The following is a 13,207-nucleotide window of genomic DNA, read 5'->3' on the forward strand; positions in this document are numbered from 1 at the left end:
TTTTCTGGAATTCTCTTGCTTTTTCTATGATCCAACAGATGTTGGCAATTTGATCTCTGGTTCCTCTGCCTCTTCTAAATCCAGCTTGAACATCTCCAAGTTCTTGGTTCATGTACTGCTGAAGCCTGGCTTGGAGAATTTTGAACATTACTTTGCCAGTGTGTGAGATGAGTGCAATTGTGTGGTAGTTTGAACATTCTTTGGCATTGCCTTTCTTTGCGATTCCTTGACCACTGAAATGGAAGGCAACAGTACACAACAAAGGCCAGAGGTATTTGCTTAAACCTTAACTTTTTGAGCCTTATTCTTGACCTGATAAATCGCTGATAAATGGCTATAGCAATATTTGTGTGCAATGGTTGCAAAGATTTCTGAGATAACATATGAGAAATGTAAGTGAAAGGTAGTTTTAAAAAAGCATATCTCCCTATCCTTGTTACTTATTAATTTTTGAAATGCTTTAAGGATCTTTTTATGTCTCAGAGTTTCCCTGGGTTAAATTGCTAGTAGATCATCCATTAGAGAATGAGAAATTTCCTGTGAACTCATAAAATTCTACTGTGGGCAAAGCAGGTGAAACTTTTCTCTTGAGTCAAAGGTTTTTTTTGGGGGGGGGGGGTATGGGATGGGGGGCAGAACGCTCATAAGTCTATTTAGGACCCTACACATAAATATGCATTTCTGGCCATTTTGGTCATAGAAGCTTCCAACCCATGAATTGCCTAAGAAAAAAGTCATCAGCTTCCTGGACAATTTCTAACGTGCTTAATTTTAGCTTAATTAAAATCCCATGCACATTCAAACAAATATAGTATTCGCCTCCACTTCCTATCCAAACTCTTGTCTAGCATCATTTTATAAAATACCAGCTGCTCTATGCTAATTTTTATTCAGAGATACAAGTATGTTTAGGAAAAAATGGTATACATAATTTGAAGATCAAAAGAGAAAAGCGTACCATTACCCAGACTACCAAGAACTACCTTTAAAATACACAAGCCTTCAAATAATAGCATTCATTATGGGAAGTTTTCTGTTGAAAGAACAGATTACAGGTACTCACAAGCTAGCCCAGAGACAGTTTAATAGAGAAACTTCCCATCTAGTAGGAAACCAATATAAAAAAATAAGTTTATAAATGTCTGCTTTCAGTTGAGATGGAGGAACAGGGGCCAGTTTGACTCTCCCTCCTCAAACAATTTAAAAGTGGACAACATACGGGAAACAGCGGGCACTCGACAGGGAAGGTCAGTGACCCCTGGGAGACAGGAAACAGATGGGTGAGGGCCTGGGAGCCCCCAGCTTATGCCGTGGCATGGGCAAGGGGTTCCGTGGTTAAAAGAGGAATCCCAAGCTCAGTGGAGGCTCTCCCTGAGGCAGGCGATGGCGCTGGGAGACGAGGGCTGCCAAGGCAACTGGAATTCACAATCTGAGAAGACATAACCACACCAAGAGAAGACGCCAGAGAGCCCCAGAGCCGCCCGCCTAAGTCTTGAGCAGAAGCGCAATCACCACATGCAAGGGAATAAACCATCTATGCCCAGAGAAAGAACCACCCGAATGGAGGAGAGGAAACCATCCCCCCAACAAAGGGAGGAAGGGTGTAGGGCTCTTCCCATCAGCCAGGGTGAAAAATTCCACAATCTACCAGGCACCAGAAAAAGAACTCAGTGGCTTTGCATCAGCAGTGTAAAACAATTAGGCCCAGACTACACACGGATTTGGTTCTAACTAAGAAAGCATGTAAGAGAAAACTCAAAACAACAAACTTTTCCAAGTGACTTAACTGCTTTTTAGACAAAATGCAAGAATATTTATTGAAATAAAAAATACCACCTGAAAAAGTCAAATTCATCACATTTGATATCTAATGAAAAATATTTATCAGAATACTGTCACAGATCCTGTAGATATTAAAAGTGTAGTGAGGGAATGTCACACACAACTCTTTATACTAGTAGAAGAAATTATCAATTTAAACAGTGCAACTCCTTAAAACTACAAATTACTGAAATCCAACCAAGATGAACTAGGCAACATGAATGTCCCTAGAACTATTAAATGAATTGAATTCATACTTAAAATTCTCCCAAATAAGAAATCTCCATACTTAAATGGTATATCTAGTAAATTCTACCAAATATTTAAAGAATGGGCTTCCTTGATAGCTCAGTTGGTAAAGAATCCGCCTGCAATGCAGGAGACTCTGGTTCAAATCCTAGGTCAGTAAGATCCCCTGGAGAAGGGACAGGCTACTCAATCTAGTATTGTTGGGCTTCCCTGGTGTCTCAGCTGATAAAGAATCCACCTGCAATGAGGGAGACCTGGGTTCGATCCCTAGGTTGGGAAGATCCCCTGGAGAAGGGAAAGGCTACCCACTCCAGTATTGTGGCCTGGAGAGTTCCATGGACTACATAATCCATTGGGCTGCAAAAAGTGGGACATGATGGAGCAGCTTTCAGTTCACTTCATCTAAAGAATAATTAACACCCATTCTATGCAACCTTTTTCATGACGTAGAAGACAGGATACAATCTTGGAGGAAATGCTTGCTAATTAAATGTTTAATACATACATGTCTTCAGAATCTATAAAGAACTCTAAAAATCAATGAGCACAGAGCAAAATTAGGCAAGACATCTGAACAGAAAATTCATCAGAGAAGATGGATGGGTAGCAAACACGCCCATGGGAAGGCGGTTGACACCGTTAGTCACTAGGGAAGTGCGAAGTACACTCAGTGAGATACTGGCTTATATTCGTGAGAATGTCACAAGCGACGTGACTGATCACACCAAGAGTTGGGGAGGATGTGAGTAACTAGAACTTTCATACCTTGCTGGTGGCAATACAAGATGGTATGACCATTTTGGAAAACAGTTTGGTATTTTTTAAAAAGTTAAACATATGCTACCCATATGCCTGAGTCATCCTACTCCTATATTTCTACCCCTAAGTCCATCCCTAAAATGAAAACATGTATGCAAAGATTGGGACACAAGTGTTCATGGCAGCTCTACTTATAATAGCAAATACTGGGAAAAACCTAAATACCGACCAACAGGCGAGTGAACATTCAAAAGGAATACAACCCAGCAAAACACACAACTACATGGTGAAATGTCAACATTATTATGGTGAGCGAAAGGAGCCAGGTTAAAAAAAAGAGCACACGATTGATGATTCCGTTTGTAAAATACCTTAAAAAACGAAACTACAATGAACAGAAGCATCGGTGCTTGTTTGGGGCTGAAGAAGCAGAGATGGGAAAGGAGGTGAGGCTACAGAAGGGGCAGGAGGAACCTTTTGGGACCACTGGGCACATTCACCGTGCTGATTTGTGAACAGGTTTCTGAGATGTGAAATCAAAGTGAAAGTGTGAGTCTCACTCAGTTGTGTCTGGCTCCATGCAACCCCGTGGACTCTAGCCCAGCAGGATTCTCTGTCCACGGGATTCTCCAGGCAAGAATACTGGAGTGGGTAGCCATTCCCTTCTCCAGGGGAGCTTCCCAACCCAGGAATCAAACCCAGGTTTCCTGCATTGTCAGCAGATTCTTTACCATCTGAGCTATCAGGGAAGCCCTCTGAGATGTAGGTTTATGTCAAAACTTGTCATTTCTTTAAACTGAAAAAACAGGTGCTGTTTATTACATGCCAATCATCATTTATTAAAGCTGTTAAATTTTTGAGAAATAAGTAAATTCACATTCATAAAAAGACTTTAGAGAAACAACAAAAAATCTGTTCTGGATGCTTACAATAGAAACCAACATTCTCACTTCTTCTGATATTTAGTTTGTATGTTAAGTAAACACCAGAGGAATATCTCCTCTTGATGGAAAAAAAGCAAGGAAAATGGATTCAACATTTGCTGTTTATCTGAAATTTAACTGGATATCCTGTATCTTATCTGGCAATCTCATCTCCTCCCCAGGGCCCCAAGATACTCATCCATAATTTTTTTTAAAGCCAAAGAAACAAAGCCTTCCTCAGTGATCAATGCAAAGAAATAGAGGAAAACAATAGAATGGGAAAGACTAGAGATATCTTCAAGAAAATTAGACTTACCAAGGGAACATTTCATGCAAAGATGGGCTCAAAAAAGGACAGAAATGGTATGGACCTAACAGAAGCAGAAGACAGTAAGAACAGGTGGCAAGAATACACAGAAGAACTGTACAAAAAAGATCTTCACGACCCAGATAATCACGATGGTGTGATCACTCACCTAGTGCCAGACATCCTGGAATGTGAAATCAAGTGGGCCTTAGGAAGCATCACTATGAACAAAGCTAGTGGAGGTGATGGAATTCCAGATGAGCTATTTCAAATTCTGAAAGATGATGCTGTGAAAGTGCTGCACTCAATATGCCAGCAAAGCAGAGACATTACTTTGCCAACAAAGGTCTATCTAGTCAAAGCTATAGTTTTGCCAGTAGTCATGTATGAATGTGAGAGTTCGACTATGAAGAAAGCTGACCATGGAAGAATTGATGCTTTTGAACTGTGGGGCTGAAGAAGACTAGAGTCCCTTGGACTGCAAGGAGATCCAACCAGTCTACTCTAAAGGAAATCAGTCCTGAATATTTATTGGCAGGACTGATGCTGAAGCTGAAACTCCAATACTGTGGCCACCTGATGCGAAGAACTGACTCATTGGAAAAGACCCTGATGCTGGGAAAGACTGAAAGCGGGAGGAGAAGGGGATGACAGAGGATGAGATGACTGGATGGCATCACTGACTTGATGGACATGAGTTTGAGCAAGCTCCGGGAGTCGATAACGGACAGGGAAGCCTGGCATGCTGCAGTCCATGGGGTCGCAGAGTCAGACATGACTGAGCAACTGAACTGAACTGAAGGAGGAAGAACACTCTGTGCAAAATTCCCAGTGATGGTTTGAATGCTTTATTAATTACTTCAATAGGAACAACATAAGTAGTAGCCACCAGTCTTGTATCATCAGTCTTGTATCATCTAGTCTTTCCCTGGGCGAGGTGCTGGGAACACAATCTATGATAGGAAACTGGTATATGTCACTAAGGTTACACCTAGATGATGTTGTAAGGAGATAGTATGGTAGAGTGGGAAGATCAAACTGCTTTATTCCAAATCTTTCCTACTCCAACACTAAAGAGTTGGGATGGGGAAAGATGCCTTGGACATTGCATTTCTAAGGTATGTTATAGCATGGTGTGAAGAGATGAACCATCCTCAGTGAACACGCACCAGGGAGCGTACTCACTAAGAGGTCCAACCTGCATTGTAGAACAAGAAACACAACTGGGACACAGAAGCTGGTGCTGCATGAGACTGCCGATCAACTGCCATGAAGAAAAGATGCCGGCCTAGGCCCTGGAGGAAATGCAGGCCCTGTTATCAGAGTGTGTTTGCTTTATCTGGAGTCAAGATCAAAATAGAACAACGAACTGTGTGAACTGTTCAGTTCAAGTGCAGGAAGATGTTCATGGTGTCCATGCTGGTCTTGATAACGGGATGCACTGGGCATAGAAAATATATTACCTTGCATGTCGGCTGCCCAGTTTTCCCAGCACCACTTATTGAAGAGACTGCCTTTTCTCTGCTGTATAGTCTTGCCTCCTTTGTCAGAGACTAGGGGACCGCAGGTGTGTGGGTTTACCTCTGGACGTCCTATCCTGTTCCACTGATCTGTATTTCTGTTTTTGGGCCGGGACCATGTTGCTTTGATTAATGTCGTTTTGTAGCATAGCCTGAAGTTCAGGAGCCTAATTCCTCCAGCTCCATTTCTCTCTCTCAAGACTGCTTTGGCTATTCGGGGTCTTTCGTGTTTCCATACAAAGTGTAACATTTTTTGCTTTAATTCTGTTAAAAATACCATTGATAATTTGGGAGGGATGACACTGGATCTGTAGATTGCTGTCGTAGTGTAGTCATTTTCACAGTATCGATTATTCCAATCCAAGAACATGGTATATCCCTCCATCTGTTTCTGTCATCTTTTATTTCTTTCAAAAATAAAATCTTCTTGCATCTAAATCTGTTCCAAATACACTTTTCACTAGGACAATACAGGTAGGTTTTTAAACAGCCCAAGGAATGACTCCTTTTAGTAAGTTTCTTCCTGATAATCCTATAAGCGTTAATGTAGAAATGGTATGTATGTCAGTCTCTAATGGGAAATGTACAGGTATAACCTGCTTGTTTTACTATCTTGGTAAATAACCATTGCTTTATTAAATCTAGTCTATAAATGATTGCTTCTATTCCTCGGCTTTGTAGAGCTCTAATAGACATTTCTTTAAAAAAAACAGTAAAGGATGTAATTTTGCTGGATGCCACATTTGGTGTGCTAGTTCCTGAGTGGGACTCTGATTTGTAGTGTCATGATGATCAGAGCTGGAACAAAGTCATGTTGCCCCATCTCTAACCATCTGTCAGTGGTTGAAACGCTTTTCATTCCTATTAAAGTATTTCTTCTTAAGTCCCTCACTATGTGCATTGATAATTTTCAGGTCACTCTGTATGATTCATTTTCCTGCAAACTTCATTGTTTTGAATACATTAGAAGTTCTTTCCTAATATAAGTTATCCCATTTTTGACAACTGTGAAGAAAATAGCTGAGAACTATGTACAGAAATACTTTGGAATTTTTTTGGTCATAAGTGGAGAGAGAGCTGTAAGAATATTAGTTTAAAAAAGTTGTCATCACCATACTTTTAAAACCATGAATTAAAAAATAGTAAGAATTTACTAATAATAAAACAAATTACTTTTACTCCTTCCAAAATTGATTTCGGCTAAATGCAGAAATCTTTATTTCACTTATTAACTTGCCACAAAGTTAAATTTTCAGCTGTAACTAATAGAGTCTCACGATGATGTAGGAAATGGTTCAGGTGAGTATACTAAGAAGATATTAGTAGGTGGGTCAGCTCTACCTATAAATTAACTCTTAGTTAATAATAGCTTCTCCCTCATATATAGATCATGAATCCAGTGTCTATTGTGATGTTTTTATTCCTAAACGTATTTTTACCACGTAAATTGATCCTCCACTTTACAGTACTATATTGAGTACTTTCAGTTAACAAAGCATTTCAAAGAACAAAGAAAGAACCATCAGATGAAGCCATTTTAAAAATCAATATAGAATGCTAACCCATGCACTGTTGTATAGTTATAATATGACTAGAAATTTCAGAGAAGGACTCAGTGATTTTTGAGGAGTGAGAATATTATGCTGTGACAAAGGCAAGCCTGGGATCTTTATCTCATACTAAAGTTTAAATGGCTACCGAAAATGGGAATGTTTAAGGACCTCCCTGGGAGGCCGGGGGCTTCCCTGGTGCCTCGGTAAAGAATCTGTCTAAAATGCAGTTCGATCCCTGGGTTGGGAAGATGCCCTGGAGAAGGGAATCACTTCCCACCCCAGTATTCTTCCCTGGAAAATTCCATGGACAGAGGACCCTGGCTGGCTACAGTCCATGGGGTCACAGAGAGTCAGACACAGCTGAGCAACTAACACACAGACACACACACACACACACTCACACGCACACTGTGGCGGTCCGGCAGTTGAGACTCCATGTGTCCACTGCAGGGGGTGTGGGTTCAATCCCTGGTTGGGAAGCTAAGATCCCCCACGTTGCGTGTCATGGCCAGGAGAAAGGCAATGTTTAGGCATGATGACACCACACATTTTAGTTGGTTTAGCCCAGGTACGCATCTCATATAGATGCGTTGAATGATACTAATGAATACTGCATTTGGACACAGCATTGAGAGCTCAGTTATAAAACGATACAGGAAACTAAAAGGTCATTCATGTCCTAGCTCATTGAACAAATGTTTATCAGCCCCAATTACATGCATATTGTTGCTGTTTAGTCCTTAAGTCGTGTCCAATTCTTTTGTGACCCCATGGACCCACCAGGCTCCCCGTCCATGGGGTTTCCCAGGCAAGAATACTGGAGTGGGTTGCCATTTCCTTCTCCAGGGGATCTTTCTGACCCAGGGATCGAACCCACGTCTCCTGCATTAGCAGGTGGCTTCTTTACTGCTGAGCCCCCGAGAAGCTCCATTATGTGCATACAGTAGATGGCTTTCTGTAACAGGGCTTATAGTCTTCTGGGAATGACAGAGGTTAAAGACTCATGAAATGCAAGGGTACTCAGATAAGAGAGTACATCATGAGAAACGCTGGGCTGGAGGAAGCACAAGCTGGAATCAAGATTGCCGGGAGAAATATCAATAACCTCAGATATGCAGGTGACACCACCCTTATGGAAGAAAGTGAAGAAGAACTAAAGAGCCTCGTGATGAAAGTGAAAGAGGAGAGTGAAAAAGTTGGCTTAAAACTCAGCATTCAAAAAACTAAGATCATGGCATCCAGTCCCATCACTTCATGGCAAATAGATGGGGAAACAGTGGAAACAGTGGCTGACTATTTTTCTGGGCTCCAAAATCACTGCAGATGGTGACTGCAGCCATGAAATTAAAAGATGCTTACACCTTGGAAAGAAAGTTATGACCAACCTAGATAGCGTATTAAAAAGCAGAGACATTACTTTGCCAACAAAGGTCCGTCTAGTCAAGGCTATGGTTTTTCCACTGGTCATGTATGGATGCGAGAGTTGGACTATAAAGAAAGCTGAGCGCTGAAGAATTGATGCTTTTGAACTGTGGTGTTGGAGAAGACTCTTGAGAGTCCCTTGGACTGCAAGGAGATCCAACCAGTCCATTCTAAAAAAGAAATCAGTCCTGGGCGTTCATTGGAAGGGCTGATGCTGAAGCTGAAACTCCAATCCTTTGGCCACCTGATGCGAAGAGCTGACTCATTGGAAAACACCCTGATGCCGGGAAAGATTGAGGGCAGGAGGAGAAGGGGACGACAGAGGATGAGATGGTTGGATGGCATCACCAATTCGATGGACATGGGTTGGGGTGAACTCCGGGAGTTGGTGATGGACAGGGAGGCCTGGCGTGCTGCGGTTCATGGGGTCACAGAGTCAGACACGACTGAGCGACTGAACTGAACCGAACTGGAAGAGAGTTTGAGTGACCTATTTTCTGGTTTGCCAGGGACAGTCCTGGTTTATACCTATATTTCTGGCAAGATTATTAACAGTGGCCCTATTTCACTCTTAAACTTGCCCTGGTTTGGTCAACATGCATATGACCATTCTTATCACTGGCAAAACAAAATATTAGAATCTAGAAGAATTCTTTCTGTAATATACTGCTTAGAGACTAGGGAAAGAGTTCTAAATTTTGTGCATATGATGTTAATGCCCAATAACCTTATGTTTAGTATTTACTCATTGGACTCTCACTGGGATATATACCACAGATGAGGTCTAAATTAGTCACGTCATTAATATGACTACCATGCACTCAATGTTTCTGCCCCCGTCCCCACAAAGAAACTTCATATATTGAATCCCTCATACTCAATGTGACTGCATTTACCTACAGACCCTTTAGGAGGTAATTTAGGTTAAATGAATTCATCAGGATGGAGCCCTAATTCAAAAGAACTAGTGTCCTTTGGGCAGAGGCATTAGAATTTTTCTGTCTCTCTCTGTCTCCCTGGCACCTTGATCTTGGATTTCCAGTCTCCAGAACTGTAAGAAAACAAATGCCGATTGTTTAAGCCGCCCAGACTACGGTATTTTGTTACGGCAGCCAAACAGACTAATACAACAACTAACTGCTCAGAATGTTACACTGAAGGGCCCTCAGCTCCAAGCAAGTCATCTGGAACCTTTTTAGTTAAGTCTGAGCCAAGTCAGAAAAACGGAAAGAATGCTTCAGAAACAGTCAGTTCACTTATGCATATGGAATCTTGGACATTTAATTCAGAAAGTCAAGATAATTACATTTGGGATTTCAATTTCTTTGGGATTGAGTATCTCTGGACTTTCATTTGCAATATGGATAAATCCTTGGACTTTCTCACCAGGAACATAACATGGAAGAAGATTTACAGTCAAATCTGGGAACATTACGGCTTCCCTGGTGGCTCAGATGGTAAAGAATCAGCCTGCAATGCAGGCTTCCCAGGCTCCATCCCTGGGTCGGGAAGATTCCCTGGAGAAGGAAATGGCCACCCAGTCCAGTATTCTTGCCTGGAGAATCCCATGGAGAGAGGAGCCTGGTGGGCTACAGTGCATGGGATTGCCAAAAGTCAGATACAACTGAGCAACTAACACTTGGGAATATTTAGGCTACTGGGATTTTATTACTGGAGTTACTCTTTCATTTTAATATTTTCACTTATTCTCATTGCAGAATCTCTGATGGGCTCTGTTGCACAATGAATCAGAATGGGGTTTGAAATGGGAGATAAAATGCATTACAGTCTTGAAAACAGAGTGGCCTTGAAATCAGTTAAAGTAATGCACTGTTGGCCCGCTTCAGAATCTTTGGGTACAAAATCTATATTGCTTCTCAGTGGTCCCAGAAAGACACACAGGGAAGCAGTGGGTGAAGACAAAGGAAAGAATATTCTGAAAGCCTCAGATGTTCCCCCAGGAGCAGAGCCAGTCCCCCTGTTATTGTAGGCTTCCTGGATGAGATCTGTGGTCAGAACACAATCCAAGGCATGGGGCTGGCCGAGGACACTTCCTCTTCTCTGTGCTTTCCTTAGAGTCAGAGGCAGGGTGATGCTCTGGGTCACTCTCTGATCCTTCACGATTCATGAAGGGAGGTGAAGTGACCAACGAATCTAATCTAACTGGTGATTTTAATGAGAAGAAAGACAGGATTCTCAGCTGTTTGAGAACTGCTTAGAAGGAAAGTTGTTTTCCTTCTTTTCTGCAAGGCCCATGTTTTACCTGAGCAGCATCTGTCATTGGAAGGTCTACCTAAGCCCAAATCATCTGTAATTGGAGGAGGAGGGTAATTTTGCCCAATTCTGGGGTTCCACTAGCAGACACTGTTGCCTCTCATGCCAAGCAGTGTCCTTCAATCTAGACTTTATGCAAGAAATGTGACATTTTGGTCCTTTTTGTCTTCCGATTTTTGTCAAGAACTGGATAAGTAAAATGATAGGAATCAGGTCCATTCAAATGAACTACTGATAACTGGAGCTTCTCTGTGGATTTCTGAGTTACTAAGATCATTTAGATACTATGAATGAAAACTATCACCTGTGTCTCATTCAATAGTACTCCTATAAAGCTCTCCTAATAGCTCTCCTATAAAGATAATCATATAATTTATAAGGAGTGAAACAAGCAACTTAGGTAATTATTTAAGACTGGTTTGGCCCTGCAAGCAAGGTCATTTTGCATTTATGCTTTACCTGACATAACTTATAATTAAAAATATTAAGTTGTATCAGTGGAGGCTGGAAATGGGGGAGCCCAGTTAAATCAAATGATCAATAAGATTCAGAATTCTGGAATGGAATTTTTTTTATGTACTCCCAAAATTTTATTAAAAATAAAATATAACTGTCAATATACTGAATTCACCCTTTGAAAATAACTTCTGTTCTATTTTCCTGATTTTGGTTGTTTCATACTGAATGCTTTCTTCTTGTTGTTTAGTTGCTAAGTCCTGTCTGCATCTTTTGAGACTCCAAGTACTATATCCCACCAGGCTCCTCTGTCAATGGGGTTTTCCAGGCAAGAATACGGAAGTGCATTGCCATTTCCTTCTCCAGGGGATCTTCCTAACCCAGGGATCAAACTTCTGTCTCCTGCATTGGTAGTCTGATTCTTCACCACTGAAACACCTAGGAAGCCTTAACTAAGTGGAATTGTATCTTGGTTTTAAATCATTTAGACTGGTCAGTTTTGGGTATCGTTTCCAATGTTGTTTGAAAGTTACTGACACCTCTTTGATTTCAATTTTCATACGATTTTTAAGGAAAACGTGCAGTTCTCTGTTCTCAAGGGTCATGTTTCTCACTCTTCCTGAGCTGATTCTTCAGAGGTCATCACCCACTGCAGTGTCACCACCACGCAGATCTGCAAGGTCCCTAGTGAGCACAGGAGTGACTTCTGTCCAGGAAACTCCACAACAGTAACTGGATTGTTCATCAGGAAGCCAAGCAAAGGCCATCCAGGGTCGAGGGCCTAGTCCTGGATTTTAGAACTCTCCAGGGTTTCTTTGCCCCCACTAACGTCATAGAGCTGTTTGAGCGTCCCTGTGGTCTGGCTGTGGCTGCTAAAGGCTATCACGCCTAAAGAGACTGCACACCACCATGGAAAAAGTAGAAAGAGGCAGAAAGAGCAGCTCCTTGAGGTATTGGCCACTATCAGCACCAAGGCTGACGGAGGAGTAGTTAAAAATCCTTGGGTGAGATATGTGAGGCTCTGGACCACTATCACACTCCTTGGGACCTCATTTTCTCAGCTCTGAAGCGAGCAGGGACTGATAATGCAACTCGTGGGGACGCTGTGAGGATTCGACGAGACAACGCTTGCTGTCAGTCCTGATCAATCTCACCCAAGGCAAAGGGAAAAGTCTCACGATTGTTATATCATAACTAACAGGTGTGCAGTGAGAGCAGTCACCCCAGAAAAGGTTATTATGAGGAACAGAATCATGCATAACGTGCAGGTCTGGAGCTTTACCCACGGCAGGGATCCAACCACACCCAGTGGTGACGCCCCAGGCACTCCTGATGGGAACTTCCCAAGGCATAAGGGCGCTCTGCGTCAGTAAAACGCCTGAATGAAAGAAGAGTGAATGAAGGATGACAAAGAAGTGAGTGGTGAAGGAATGAGTAAATTAATGCTTTCACGGGAGATCATCTAGCTTATTAGAGTGGAAATTAGGATCAAGGCCAGATACTGGGGATAAAACAGCAACCATCAAAGTCACCTTTCACAGCCTGTCCCTTTTTCTATGGAAAACCGTCCCCCAAATCTATCAGAAAGAAGATAAGACTAGATAAAGGGTTAGGTGCCTGTGGGTCAAAACCACCTACCTTCTGTCAATGCCGACAAAGTTTCACTGCGGTCTTGGCTGGCAGGCTTGGAAGGGTCATGCACATGATAAATAAGCTCTCCTCGCTTGTTCACTGGCACACCGTCTAGGTGTCAGAGGCTCCCTCGTGGCTACTTTCTGCCTCGAGGCAGAGCTGAGTACCTACATCAGTGATCTTGTGGCCCGTAAACCTACAACAGTCATTACTTGGCCTCTTGTAGAAAAAATCTGCAGATCTCCAGTAGATTAGAGGGGAATTTTATGATTCATAATCCATTGAGCAGTA

General features: G+C 42.0%; 1 protein-coding gene across 7 annotated transcripts in view; it reads right to left on the reverse strand.

Annotated features, from left to right (window-relative positions):
* MYO16 (myosin XVI) overlaps positions 1-13,207 on the reverse strand; it is a 499,683-nt gene that overhangs the window by 112,361 nt on the left and 374,115 nt on the right. The window lies entirely within an intron of this gene.

This window comes from Odocoileus virginianus, chromosome 8 (genome assembly GCF_023699985.2).
Source record: "Odocoileus virginianus isolate 20LAN1187 ecotype Illinois chromosome 8, Ovbor_1.2, whole genome shotgun sequence".
In the NCBI taxonomy this organism is placed as follows: Eukaryota; Metazoa; Chordata; class Mammalia; order Artiodactyla; family Cervidae; genus Odocoileus; species Odocoileus virginianus.